Source organism: Globicephala melas, chromosome 4 (assembly GCF_963455315.2).
Source record: "Globicephala melas chromosome 4, mGloMel1.2, whole genome shotgun sequence".
Lineage (NCBI taxonomy): Eukaryota > Metazoa > Chordata > Mammalia > Artiodactyla > Delphinidae > Globicephala > Globicephala melas.
The window spans coordinates 116,199,255-116,212,888 of record NC_083317.1 but is presented as its reverse complement, the minus strand read 5'-3'; positions in this window follow the sequence as shown (position 1 = coordinate 116,212,888).

Below are 13,634 nucleotides of genomic sequence, written 5' to 3'. Positions count from 1 at the left end.
TTAGTTTGACCCAGCAAGGTTTTTTCTCCATTAAGGACAAAGCATGAATAAATCAAACACACTTTCTGAACGTTTTGAGACAAAGCACAGATCTTAGGCTTCCATTCAGGAAGAAGGAAACGATACATTTATTTATCAAATTATGAGAGAAAAAAGAAGAATGTTTCTGGTTTCTCTTCATGAATCACTTAAATTAAAAAAGAGGCAGATTTGTGAAGAGCAACCTGGGTAGGTCATGAGAGAGGCAAAATGGTGGAGTGGCTGAAAGCACGGACCCTGGAGTCAAATGCCACGGACTCAAATCTCAGCTCTGCCTCAGTTTGGCCTCTGCACCTCAGTGTTCCTCCTTGTAAAGCAGGGTTTATAACGGTACTTACCTCACGGGATTGTTGTGAGTATTAAATGAGTACTCTGTCAAGAACCTAGATTAGTAAACATTCTGTGTGTTGCTTGTTATTGCTATTTATTGTAAAAGGTTAACAGGCCAAGATCACCAGCTTACCTTCCACCACATAGGCAGAATTGGAGGGAACAATCTGGAAATCAATATAATGGATTCAGGTTCTGTTAGGCCTGTTTCAAATCTTATTTCATTTAATCTTTGCAACAATCCTAGGTGTTGGTGTAATATCCTTGTTTTTCTGATGCAGAAGCTGAGGCTCAGAGAATTGAAGCGTCTCAAATAAGTGGCAAAGCAGCGTTCAAACCCATGCTTGTCCGACTGGAAAGTAATCAAACCTAAAGTAAGCATACTTGTAACATGCTTTATTTATTATATCTGTTCCCAAGTGTTCTATATCAGGGCCATATCAGTAAATGCCATTACAGAACACTTACCACACTGAGAGCTCAGAACAAGTTTTACTTTCATATTAATAATGAAGCAGTCAGTCGAAAGTACAGAGATGTTTATAATTGCATTGATCTTTGAATGGTCAAGTAAGCTTTGGCATTCTCATTTGTTTAGGATTTGATTTGTTTGTTGTGTCTGCCAGGACTCATGAGAGGAAAGGAGAAATCGTTGAGCTACAGACTCAAGCCTGATAGGCCAGGAGGAGCTGATGTCAAGTTTTGGATTCGGCCCTGCAACTGTGCAGGAGGCCTCGACCTGTAGGCAATGGGCTCGGGGCTGATTCATTCAGGCTGTGAATCAGGATCTTAAGAAGAATTGAAAACAGGACCCATGACCCTAGTCTTGTTCTCTGTTCCGACTGCTAACTGCTGACTGCCATCAGCTCCCCACGCTGTGAATATGGAGAGCTGTGTAAATGCTGACTGACAAACAGTCTGAGAGATAATTGGACATCATTTCTGGCTGGCAGACTTTTTTGACTCTTTTCAAGGCTAGTAAAACTTTTCTGCCTTGATTCTTACATCCTGGCCATTCTTAGAGAAGGGAGGTGGGACTCAGAGGAGGGTCAAACAGTTGTTGTTCACTTCAGGTTCAAGGACGTTTCCAGTCCATCCAGAGAGCACCAGGGGGAGAAGGTTCAGGAGTGGTGGTACCGGTCGAGTCAGCTGCCACGGATCCTGGCCATGGTCACGGGCATCAGGCACATTCGTGACCACCCCTGGTGGGCAGGCAGCATCCTCCACAGACTCTCTCCCTCACGCCACTCTATTTCCTCGCCCACCTCAAGCCCTCAGTCCTTATGTTACCACCATCCCTTCCTGCTAGGCTGTCTCCTGAATTACACTGTGCTAAGAGTCTCTTCCCCAGCCTAGAGTTCTACTGCAAGAGCCACTTCCAGGACTGGAGCTTCAGAAAGGGTAGTATCCCCTGTGTTTTTTTAAAAAAATTTTTATTCTTATACAATTTTTAAAGGTTACTTTCCATTTACAGTTATTAAGAAATATTGGCTATACTCCCCATGTTTTTCCATCCATCCTTGAGTCTATCTTACACCCAATAGCTCCTACCTCCCACTCCCCCGCCCCTATGTTCCCCCCACCACTGGTAACAAGTTTGTTCTCTAGATCTGTGAGTCTGCTTCTTTTTTGCTATATTTACTAGTTTGTTGTATTTTTTAGATTCCATATATAATGATATTGTACAGTATTTGTCTTTCTCTGTCTGACTTATTTCACTCAGCATAATGCCCTCCAAGTCCATCCATGTTGCTGCAAGTGGCAAAATTTCATTCTTTTTTATGCCTATTATTTCACTATATATATATATATATATATATATATATATATATATACACACACCACATCTTCTTTATCCATTCACCTATTGTTGGACACTTAGGTTGTTTCCATGTCTTGACAATTGTAAATAATGCTGCTATGAACATTGGGGTGCATGTATCAGTTGAATCAGTGTCTTCGGTTTTTTGGGATATATACCAGGAGTGGAATTGCTGGGTCTAGTTTTAGTGTTTTGAGAAAATTCCATACTGTTTTCCACAGTGGCTGCACCAGTTTACATTCCCATTAACAGTGTACAAGGGTTCCCTTTCCTTTTCTTTCTTTTTTTTAAAATAAGAGGCTGCTTGCAATATTTTATCCCTTTTTTCCTTTATTTTATTTTATTTATTTTTGGCCTCGCTGCGTGGCTTGTGGGATCTTATTTTCCTGACCAGGGATTGAACCCGCACCCTCAGCAGTGAAAGCACGAAGTCCTAACCACTGGACCACCAGGGAAATCCCCCCTTTTCTCACTATATTTGTTTTCATCCAAATATCTCCTTCGGAAAATCCCTGCATTGATGCTCACCTATAATAACACGGGTGTGTACAAAGGTTACCCAAGGACTCAATGCAAAGGAAGGAAATTTATTTTTTAGGCCCTTCTAAAGTCTCGAACATCTTTTGTGCAAAGTAGAACCATGGGGATCAGATCACGAGCCAGCCTTATACTCTCTAGTGCCGGGCACCACAGAGCAATGAGATGCAGTGAAAAATATAAAGCCGGATTTCCAAACATGTTAATGATCAGAGGAAAGAATAGTACTTGTACATTAAACATTAAAAGGGAGGGGCGAAATATTTTTCTTCAGCAATTTTGGGATGGGAATATAGGAGAGGACAGTAGAGTGTGAAATTTTAATGAAATATTCTGGCTTTTAGGAGGAAAAGCAAATGAGGAGGGCTGAAAGGAAAGCAGGATATACTGAACGGAGCTAGAGGTCAATCTAAGAGGAGTGGTTTTAGGATTAGAATAGACAGGAGGCTGGTTTAGGGAATTTCATGGGCCAGAATCCTGGGGTACCACTGTGCCTGGGGAGGCTGCATATGCTTCAAAGTCAAGGAGTGGGGCTTCCCTGGTGGCGCAGTGGTTAAGAATCCTCCTGCCAATGAACACGGGTTCAAGCCCTGGTCCGGGAAGATCCCACGTGCCGCAGAGCAACTAAGCCTGTGTGCCACAACTAGTGAGCCTGTGCCCTAGAGCCTGAGAGCTACAACTACTGAGCCCACGTGCCACAACTACTGAAGCTTGAACGCCTAGAGTCTGTGCTCCGCAACAAGAGAAGCCACCGCAATGAGAAGCCCGCACACCACAACAAAGAGTAGCCCCTGCTCACTGCAACTAGAGAAAGCCCGCGGGCAGCAACGAAGACCCAACACAGCCAAAAAAATAAATAAATAAAATAAATTTTTAAAAAAGTCAAGGAGTGGATATGGGGCTCCAGTAGGAAAGGACTCATGTGTGCCGAGTGAGATTTTCCAGCGACAGAGCTGGGGAGGACGGGCAGATTTTCAGGCAGGTACACGGAGCACCTGCACCTTGATTGACCCATCAGTCATGCAGCTCACAGAAGTAGCACAAACATGGGAGCTGTTCCCAGGGTTGGCTGAGCTGTTACTGAGGGTCAGAGGAAGCCTTAGTTGTGGGCTTGTCAGGCTGAGCTCTGATGTGGCCTACGAGTGAAGTGGGGTGAGTTGGTGCCCAGACTAGGGCACATCACACAGGCATGGGCAGTGGGCCTCAAGGGGACATGAAGAGGCTCATGAATCCAGATGCCTACAAGGAAGGAAGGGAGTCCACATGAGCGTCTGGGGAACTTGAACAGGAAAACAGGTCTTTGCCCTACTTTCAGGGGCTTATTCTCATCCTATCCTGGTTAGAGCTCGTCTCTGCATGGGCTGCCTAGAGAGAAATGCAAAGAGGTGACTTGCTTGGAGAAGCCCTCAGTGGAAAAGCAGATATCACGTTCATTACCAGTGTTTCCCTTCGTTAAGGGCTGGAGCTGGAAGCCAGGCAGCTAACTGGAAGGGACCAAAGGGGGATGGTCTGGAACAGACGGGGATGGTTTATGTTTATGCTAAGTTATTAGAGTAACTGAGGCTGTGCACCCATTCCTCACCTTGGCTGTATCCATGGGGTGGAGGGTATGGGACCAGGTGGGCTGCAGCTCGTGTCATGTGGAGCGCATGTTGTGAGAAGGCAAGAGTGATGACTTTACTGGCATTGTCTTAGCAGCTGGATCAAACCTGACCTGCAACACCAATTACTACTGGATTTCAGATACATGAAAAATACATTTATTATTATTATTGTTATTATTGCCAAACTGAATGGGATTTTCTGCTTTTATTTTTTGACATGGTTTTAATTGATGCCTTAGGGAAGGGTGAAGGGAGCAAAGCCTACAGGAGGAGTTATGATGGGCTACACAGGCCTCTCATTTCAGAAACTGGGTCTTCTAGAAAATAAATCCTACTGGCTTCTCTAGGGATGGTGGTTTTGAATATTACTTAAGAGCAGTCCCCTGGGGTGAGGGCTTCCCTTTGGAAGTAGCAGCTCATACCAAAAACCAAACATAAGCTATGCAAGGCCAGTAACCATGTCCGGAAGGTGAATGGTAAGAATGTCATTACTTTATGTTTGATTTGTTTTTTGAACTTCCCTAAAAAAGATGGGAGGTGGGTCAGAATTTCTTGTACTCTGCTAAAGGTTTTGTTGAATTCATCTGCGAGGTTGGAGAAAACTCACAAAATTGGCCCTTCCAGATTGTTCTCTAGCTTCTGAGAAAGTAAGACAGCTGGCTGAGCGTGGGTGGTGCCAGGAGAAGGCACAGAAGTGTTCCTGGTAGAAGGCCCCCCAGCGTGATCTTTCGGAAGAAATGTGCCCCTGGGACCAGGACCCACCCTGCAGCCTCAGCCTCTCAGTCCCCGGGGGCACTGAGGCTGCTCTTCCAAAGAACTCTTTGGTTAGGGTTCAAAAAAGCACTCACTCATCCCAGGGAAAAAGTCACCTGCAAAGGAAAACTGCACAGGTAGGCAGTCTCCTTCAGTGGCCTGACGTTACCAAGAGATGGAAACTCCCCAGTATTTCTATTCCTCTTTCATGGCTTGTATTTTCTCCAAGGTTAAAATGCAAATGCTGCCAGGGTAAAGGTATTTTACCTGGGAAAGGAATGTCTTTGTGACCTGCCCTGATTTGAAGCCACACCCCCTTGTAGGACTGACCTTGGGAAGATCCTAAGAGAGTTCATTGTTTCTTGGGCGGAGATTGCTCCCTGGAAAAGGAAGTAGTCTGGGCAGCTGCAAAATGCTAAAGAGTGTTCAGCAGGCCCTCATCCTGGAGGTCCTTTACAAAGGCCTTCATTACATTGTTAACCTCTGCAAAAATGGAAAGAACTATATTCATTTTTCTAAGAATGGTAGGTAGGGGTCACATCGTAAAAGCCTGGAGATGTCACGCTAGGGAATTCAGACCGGATACTGCAGAGAACTGTTCCAGAAGGGGAGTGACTGGCTCAAATATACCTTAAGAGAGTCCCTTCAGGCATCAGGATGAATGGGAGGAAGGTGGGAGGATTTTACAATAGTCTAGGAGGGAGCTGAGGGGGACCTGATGTGAAGCTGGGACTGCAGGGGATGGAAAGGAGAGGGTGGGTTCAAAAGAGAGGAGCTAAGGCTGACTTGTATTGCTATTTAAATTGGAGGTTGAAGTAAACATATTGAAAATCAGCAAAGTTGATTTGAGAGTAAAATGCTAACACCGAACAAGGCTTTCCTGCGGGGAGTGGGATAAGATTGGGGATCCTGATGAAATGAAGGATTAAGCTAAGCAGGACGGCTGGGGGGATGGGGATCGTAGTTAGGACTAAAGTCCCCACTCGCTCTTTGATACGGACAACTGAGGTTTGCTCGGTACTGTGAAAGGAGCCATGAAGATGCAGCTTCCAGACTCCAAACATACCGGCCCCCTGGACCCCTTCTGTTCTGGAGTCGCCTTAGCACTAAGCGTTCTGTAAACTGCTGCACGGTTTTTGCAACCATGCAAACAAGCATGCAACAAACATGCAACAAGCATGAAGATTAGTGGCCCTGGCTTCTTGCTTACCTATACATTAAATACGTATATTCTGCTTTATAATCATTACCATGGAGTCATATCCAGGTGGGTGACTTCTTGAGGCAAAGAACAGAAAAGTGTCTTTTACGACGTAGAGTGTCAACTACAGAGGAACATCATCAAGAAGCACTCACAGCTTAGCTCTGTCATAGGTCAGTGCCACCCACCGCCCAGGGGCTGAGGGCTGCTGGTAATTGTTGCAACTTCACCCATTGTCTCCCAGGCGTATCAGGCCTTGGCAGGATGTGGTGGGCGCCACTCTCTGCTTTCTTTGAACGCTCTCTCTTTCCGCTCCGGCCAGTTCATTAGCTGGCAGCAGGCTGCGGCCTCCTCTCCCACTGCAGCCACCTGACACCGCTTTGGGCTTTGTTCCCGCCCTACTGGAACTCGGTGGCAAAATCAGATCCAAGTCAGCGTTATCATGGGGACTGCAGAAGCAGCCTGTTCTCGGGGTTTAGATGTTCCTCCGCATTTGGCTTTTTTTTCTCTGCTGCCATCCTAGCGATCTCCCCGACCTCTCTCTCGGGCTCTGACTCTAACCTATCCATTGGAGGTCTACCATAAACTGCACTCTATTTGGGGCGTCTCAAAAGGGGCCGGCACGTAGGGACGAGGCAAATCAGCTGGAGAGAGAGGAATATGCACTTAACCCCCTCTTAAGGCACACAGTTCTCTGTCCCCTAGTCTCACTGAGAGGCCTTCTCCTCTTGCCTGTGTGGACGTAAGTGCCAATTCAGAGGTACGATTCAGGAAAATAAAATATCGCTTCTTGTGGGGCTCATAGAGAGCCTTCTGTTCACATTTTTGGGAAAAGTGTAGACCAATGTAGGTAACGTACACATGAACTGGGTGTATAGCGTATAGGAAAGCCTCATCTACTGGGACAGAATACCTTTCATTATGGTTGGTCTGATTCATTTTTATGTCATACAAATGTTAGCCGAGTTTTTTGTTTTTAATTTTCAAATTTTGGGGTAGCTAGATCCTAGGATTATAAATGGAACCTTCAGGAAACTAGATAAATGCAGGTGAGGGGTGGAACAGATGTCTAATTTCAACGTAAACCTGAACAATGTGGTCCCAACAAAACCTATTGATTTTTAGTTTCTCGTCCCTCCTCTGCAGCACAGGAGAGAAACCAGCAGAAAAGATGAACAAAATTCCCAAGGGAGTTTCTAGTTCTTTTGTTTTTCTTCATCCACTCATCTCTCCACCTTGAAGAAATTATATTTAGGACCCTGGTGAAATTCCGCCGCAAAGCATTCCTTTCAGACATTTTGTCCTGTAAGAGAGACAAAAAGCCGTTCCAAAGAGCTGATCTCACCTTTTTGTTGGAGGCTTCCGTGCTCTGTCAGTCCAAAGAATATTCTGCTAATTAGTCAGACAGCCGGTGAGTTAGGGCTGCTTGGTTTTTAAGGGAATAGGAATCGTACAAAGTGTAAGCATCTCTGACAGCTGGGATTTCTGCTTTCAGTTCCTTTGAAAGCAGAAATCCCAACTGAGTTCCTCTCCGGTGTGATCAAAAAAGTCCAGCCCTTCTGTGGTTCTGCGTAGCACTGAGGATTTGAACACAGGCCTGTGTGTGGGATGGAAGAGGAAACTTGCTAGGAGACAGGTCTGGGCTAAACTGCAGGGCTGGGTCGTGGGAGAACGGGGCTTACCCTTTTAGGCACTGAAGAGTGAATCGGAATTTCTTGGCTCATTTACTCCCATCATCTGGACTGGGTTGGCTTATTGCCCTTGGTCGTCTTTAACTTTTTCCTCTGTTCTCGTGTGACTTGTCATATACCAGTGAATCACAGCATTGGGCTTTAGAATCAGACAGACGTGAGCTCCAATCCTAAATCTCCCTGCCTACTTTGGGTGAGATTCCTAATCTCTATAAGCCTCAGTGTTTTCATCTGTAAAATGGGATAATAATAGCATCCAGGGTTACTGTGAAGATTAACCACAATAAAGCATAATGAGTAGCTGGCCTATCGCCTAATCCATTGTAGGTGCTCAAGAGATTATTTCCCTTCCTGGTCCTGGCTTTACAGTTGAATAGCTGGGAGACTTTTAGCAAGTCATTTAAATGTTTCTGGCATCAGTCTTCCTTATCTTTAAATTGGGTAGAAGGAGAACACAACAATAATGCTTGCTCACTGGGATGGTCTGAGGTGTCCGGACACATGTACCTGTGGTTATGGGCGATGGCCACCCCTGTGAGACCTGACCAGGGGCTCAGGGGCTGACCTCACAGCCATTGCCCTTATGGGATGCAAGAGTGTCTGGCTTATGTTTGAAAGGGGTCAGAGCGTGCGTCTCCCCAGAGGTGGGACAAGCCTGAGGGCATACTCCTCGCAGGCGGACCTCCTAAAGGCAAATAGTAAATTGCTTTTCCTTTGTAAAGCGTGATGGTTAATTTTTATGTGTCAACTTGGTTGAACCACAGGATGCCCAGACATTATTCTAAGATGTCTGTCAGGTTGTTTCTACATGAGAGTAACATTTGAATGGGGGTGGGTAGAGTGAGTAAAGCAGATCGCCCCGCCCAAGTGTGATGGGCTGCGTTCCATCCAAGGAAGGTCTGAACAGAAATAAAAGGCCAAACCTCAAGGGAGTAAGAGGGGATTCCTCCTGCCTGAGTGTCTCTGAGCTGGGACATTGGTCTTTTCCTGCCTTTGGACTTGAGCGGACACATCAGTTCTTTCTGGGTCTTGATTCCTACCGGCCTTCAGGCTGGAACGTACTCCATCTGCTCTCCTGGGTCTCCAGTTTGCCTCCATAACCACATGAGCCAATTCTTTATAATAAGTCCTTCACCTCTCTCTCTCTCTCTCTCTCTCTCTCTCTCTTTCTCTCTCCTACTGGCTCTGTTTCTCTGGAGAACCCTGACTAGTACAGAGAGTCTCTCATTTGTCACTCTTTCCTCTCTCACTGCTTCTGTCTTAATCCAGAGGCTTCTCATCCCAGAATATGAACAGTAGCAAAACTGATCTTTCTGCTTTCAGCCCTCAGATGAGTCTTTCTAAAATTCCAATTACCTCTTGTCTTTTTGCTACTCAAAAACTCAATGGCCCCATCACCTAGATAAACTGAAGACTCCTCGGTCTGATATACAAGACCCTCCTATCTGGCCCACTTTATCTTACTTCCCATCATTCCCCTCACAAACTCTTCACTCATCCACCAAGTTCTCACCACTATTTTCCAAAGACGATGTGCATATTCTCAACTCCTAGCCTTGGTCCATGTCCTTCCTCCTGCCCAGCACACCTTTCCCTTCAGCCCATCCTAAACACACCCTCATTTTTGCCATGCGGTTGTTACAGCCGTTGCATCTCATTGGTCTGGGAAACAAGTGCCTGAATTTCTGAGCTTAAGAATGGTTACAATAAGTGAAGCTGGGAGGGGAAGCAGGTTTGATGGGGGAATGATTTGGTAAACCTTGGAGATGTCAAATCTGTGGCAATGGCATTTTGGGGGTATTCTTTCAAAATCACATTGGATTTCAATGAGAGAAATGTTGTTCAGGGGAAATGTTTCTTAAAACTGACAATCTTCTTTTACTCTAATTTTAAAAGTAGAAATAGTTTGATTGTTTTTTTTCTAGTTAGAAAAGAATAAAGAATAAAAGCATAAAGTTTAAAAAGACTAGAAAAAAAGAGGAACTTTCCTGGCGGTCCAGTGGTTAAGACCCCAAGCTTCTACTGCAAGGGGCACGGGTTCGATCCCTGGTCTGGGAACTAAGATTCCACCTGCTGCACAGGCGCAGCCCCCCCCCCCCAAAAAAATTAAAAGAGCATTTTAAATGTTTTAAAAAGAAATGATGTCACACATACTCTTTTCAGACATTTTTATACATCATATGCAACAATATATTGTGAATGTCTTCCACAGCAATGAACATAGCTCTAAATAATAATTTTTAATGACCACGTAAGGGTAAACTAAAATGTATGTAATCAATCCTATACTGATGAATATTTAGCTTATTTCAACTTTTCAGTTCTGTAAACGACCTCATCATGTACCTCTAATTATTCTCTTCAAAGAAATTCCTCAATGTGGGACATAATAGTTTGTATAGTTGAGTTTGGAAAATTGTATTGATTTTTAGAGACAAAATATGCAGGTGTTCATTGTGAAAATAGAAGAAAATAGAGAGATTAGCAAAACAAAGATAAAATAACTCACAATTCCATCCGCTAGCGATAAACTATAGCTAGGTTTCCATAGCACTCCATCCTGGAGATGATGGAACACTTACTGTATTATTCTGATCATTTCCTTCTATTTTCCTGTTTGCCCAAGTGGTTGAAATTTTATCTGGATAGTCATTGATGTCTTTACATTTTACACATTATGACTGTTTTTCTTTCGAGCTTATACGTTAGGTGTCTCAGCAAAATCAAGATTAATTCTGGGGGCTTCCCTGGTGGCGCAGTGGTTGAGAATCTGCCTGCCAATGCAGGGGACACGGGTTCGAGCCCTGGTCTGGGAAGATCCCACGTGCCGCGGAGCGACTAAGCCCGTGTGCCACAACTACTGAGCCTGCGCGTCTGGAGCCTGTGCTCCGCAACAAGAGAGGCCGCGACAGTGAGAGGCCTGCGCACCGCGATGAAGAGTGGCCCCCGCTCGCCGCAACTAGAGAAAGCCCTCGCACAGAAACGAAGACCCAACACAGCCAAAAATAAAAAAATAAATAAATTTATTAAAAAAAAGATTAATTCTGACATGATACGTTACAAATGTATCAAGAGGGAAAGTTATACCTCTACTGCTGTGTCTTATCAACTATATATTTAAATTTTTTTTTTTTTTTTTTTTTTTTAGCTTCTGGCTCCTGCCTTGGAAACTGGATACGGTGCCACAATGCTGTGTCACCTTCCTCCAGACACACAGAGTTCAGCCTGCTCGGATCATGTGGTAGGAACTTCCCACTCATCCACATCATCAGCTTTTTGAGGAAACAGTACTTCTCTCTGGGTTATTCCATCATTTTATTCTTCTCCTCCTATGCCTCTCCGTCACCCAGGACTGTGCCTGGTGAGAACCCTGAGTTCAAAGAGCCTCTCTCCCTCTTCTTTAGACTTCACTCTGCATAGCACTGTATCTGCCTTATAGTAGCTGCTTAAATAATCAAGTTTTGAAGCAAATTATCCACCGGATTAGTAAGAGTAGGATGACGAGAGAAATAGGAACAGATGACTTTCCTGGCCGTTAGGCATTTTTGCCTTCCTGGGGCCTTCCTCCACTTTAAAGAAAAGACTTAAAACTATATTTTACAAACTGCATTAATAGAAAAATTAATTTAATGCAGGCTGGATTTATTATTACATATTCATCATTATTTTATTACTTTCCCCTCTGATTTTAAAAGAAATAAAATCTTTTTGAAGGAACTGTGCCTGATGGATAAGGTGCCCATCTGAGTTTTGAAAGTTAAAAGAAATGTGATGCTAGAGGGAAATTCCCCTTCTGGAATTGGCCAGGTTTTTACTTTCGTGCTATTCATTGAGAGTTTGCTATAGTCCGAGGAATCCGCTTATGTGAATTACTCTTATGTAATCACCACACCAGCCCTCTGTGTTAATTACTACAATTATTTCTCATTTTACAGAAGAAGTAACCCAGGCATCCTGGGACAAAATTAAAGCCAAACTCATACGGTTAATAAATGGTGGGACTGGGATTTCATTCATTGCACAAATACATCTTGAGCATCTGCTGTGTGCCAGGCGCTGTCCTGGACACTAGGAAACAGCAATGAGCAAACCAAAGTCCCTGCCCTTGTGAAGCTTCATACTCAGCCTGATTCCAAAGCCTGTGCACTTGACTCCTGTGCCCCAAGTCAAGCTTGTAGGCTTCTCCTATTCTGTGGGCTGAGGTTTTACAAGCGGTGAGGGGCTCTATGTTTTGTGAATGGACGGTCAAGACCCTGGCCAGAATTTCACCTACCTCTCTGCCTCTGCATATGAAATTAAGGCACAGCTACTCACTCCCATGGACTCACAGGCTCTTCCATTGGGGATCCCTCTTCCATTCACCCTGCCCTGCCTCGGCAAAGACCGGCATGCCTCCTGTCCCCAGTGTTGTCATCTTAGTCTTCCACGATTGTCTAACTCACGGGTGCTGCCGGACATGCCCATCTGGTCTGGTCCTGTTTAAGACCCTCCATGGCTCCCAATTGCCCTCAGAATAAAGCCCATATTCTCCAACCTGGCCTGTCAGGCCTGTTCTCATGTGGCTCTGGCTTGCCTCCATCCTCACCTCATTTACCTTCTCTTTTTGCTCCCTTGCTCACCACTTTCCATTCCTAGTGAATGAACTAACTGTCATTCTTCATTAGTCAACAAGCATTAATTGAGCACCTACTATATGCCGTGCTCTGTGTAACATGCCAGAGTATAAAGAAGATGACCCAGTCCCTGATCTTTAGATGCCTACAGCTTGAGACAGAAGAGCAAAAGGAACATTGTGCATTCTGTGAGTAGGACGAAAATACAGAAAAGCATGCAGTACTATGGGAGCCCAGGACACGGCAATGATACCTAACCCCACAGGGAGGAGAGCTCGTCCCTGAGGGCAGGTGGGTAAAGCCAGAGGCTTCCCTTGGGATGAGGACGGTGAGCCTAGAGAACAAATGGGGGGAGGTGGAGTGGTGAAGGCAGAGGGTGCTCCGCCCTGGGGGCCAAGGCAGCAGGTTCAGTCTGGCTGGGGCAGGTGACAGGTAGGCAGGGACCAGATCCTCGAGGAGGGGCCGGGGTCCCTGCCCAGGGGTTTGCATTTACCCTGAAGGCTGTGAGGAGGGTTGTTAGCAGGCATATGAGAATGATGCCAAAGCTGGTATAGTAATGGAGGTGGTGGAGATGGAGAGAAGTGGGCAGGTTGGAGAGATGGTGAGGAAGTAGAAAGTCCAGGACTTGGTGTCCAAGTGGATGTCAGCATGAAGGGAAAAGAGTGCAGTGATCATTCCCTGGCTCCTGGAACACTGTGATCTCACTTCCCTCCGTGTCTTTGCACTGGTTGCTTGTTGCTTCTGATTGGACCTTTTCTCCCTTTTCACCCAAATGATTCTGCTCACCATTGCCACCGAACTCAGGCATCACCTCTTTCTGGAAACCCTCCATATCTGTCAGGATCTAGCCGGAAGGAGAGAGCACGTTATCACTGAGCACTTAGGGGGAATTAGTAAAGGGCCTAGTTATAAAGGTGTGAGGGGGGTTTAAGGAAACCAGAAATTGATGGTGCAGTACCCCAGGGCTAGGAGTACTGTTACCACCCCAGAGGCTAGAAAGGACCAGGGAAGAGTTGGTTTCTAGAACCGCAAGGAAAGAGTTGT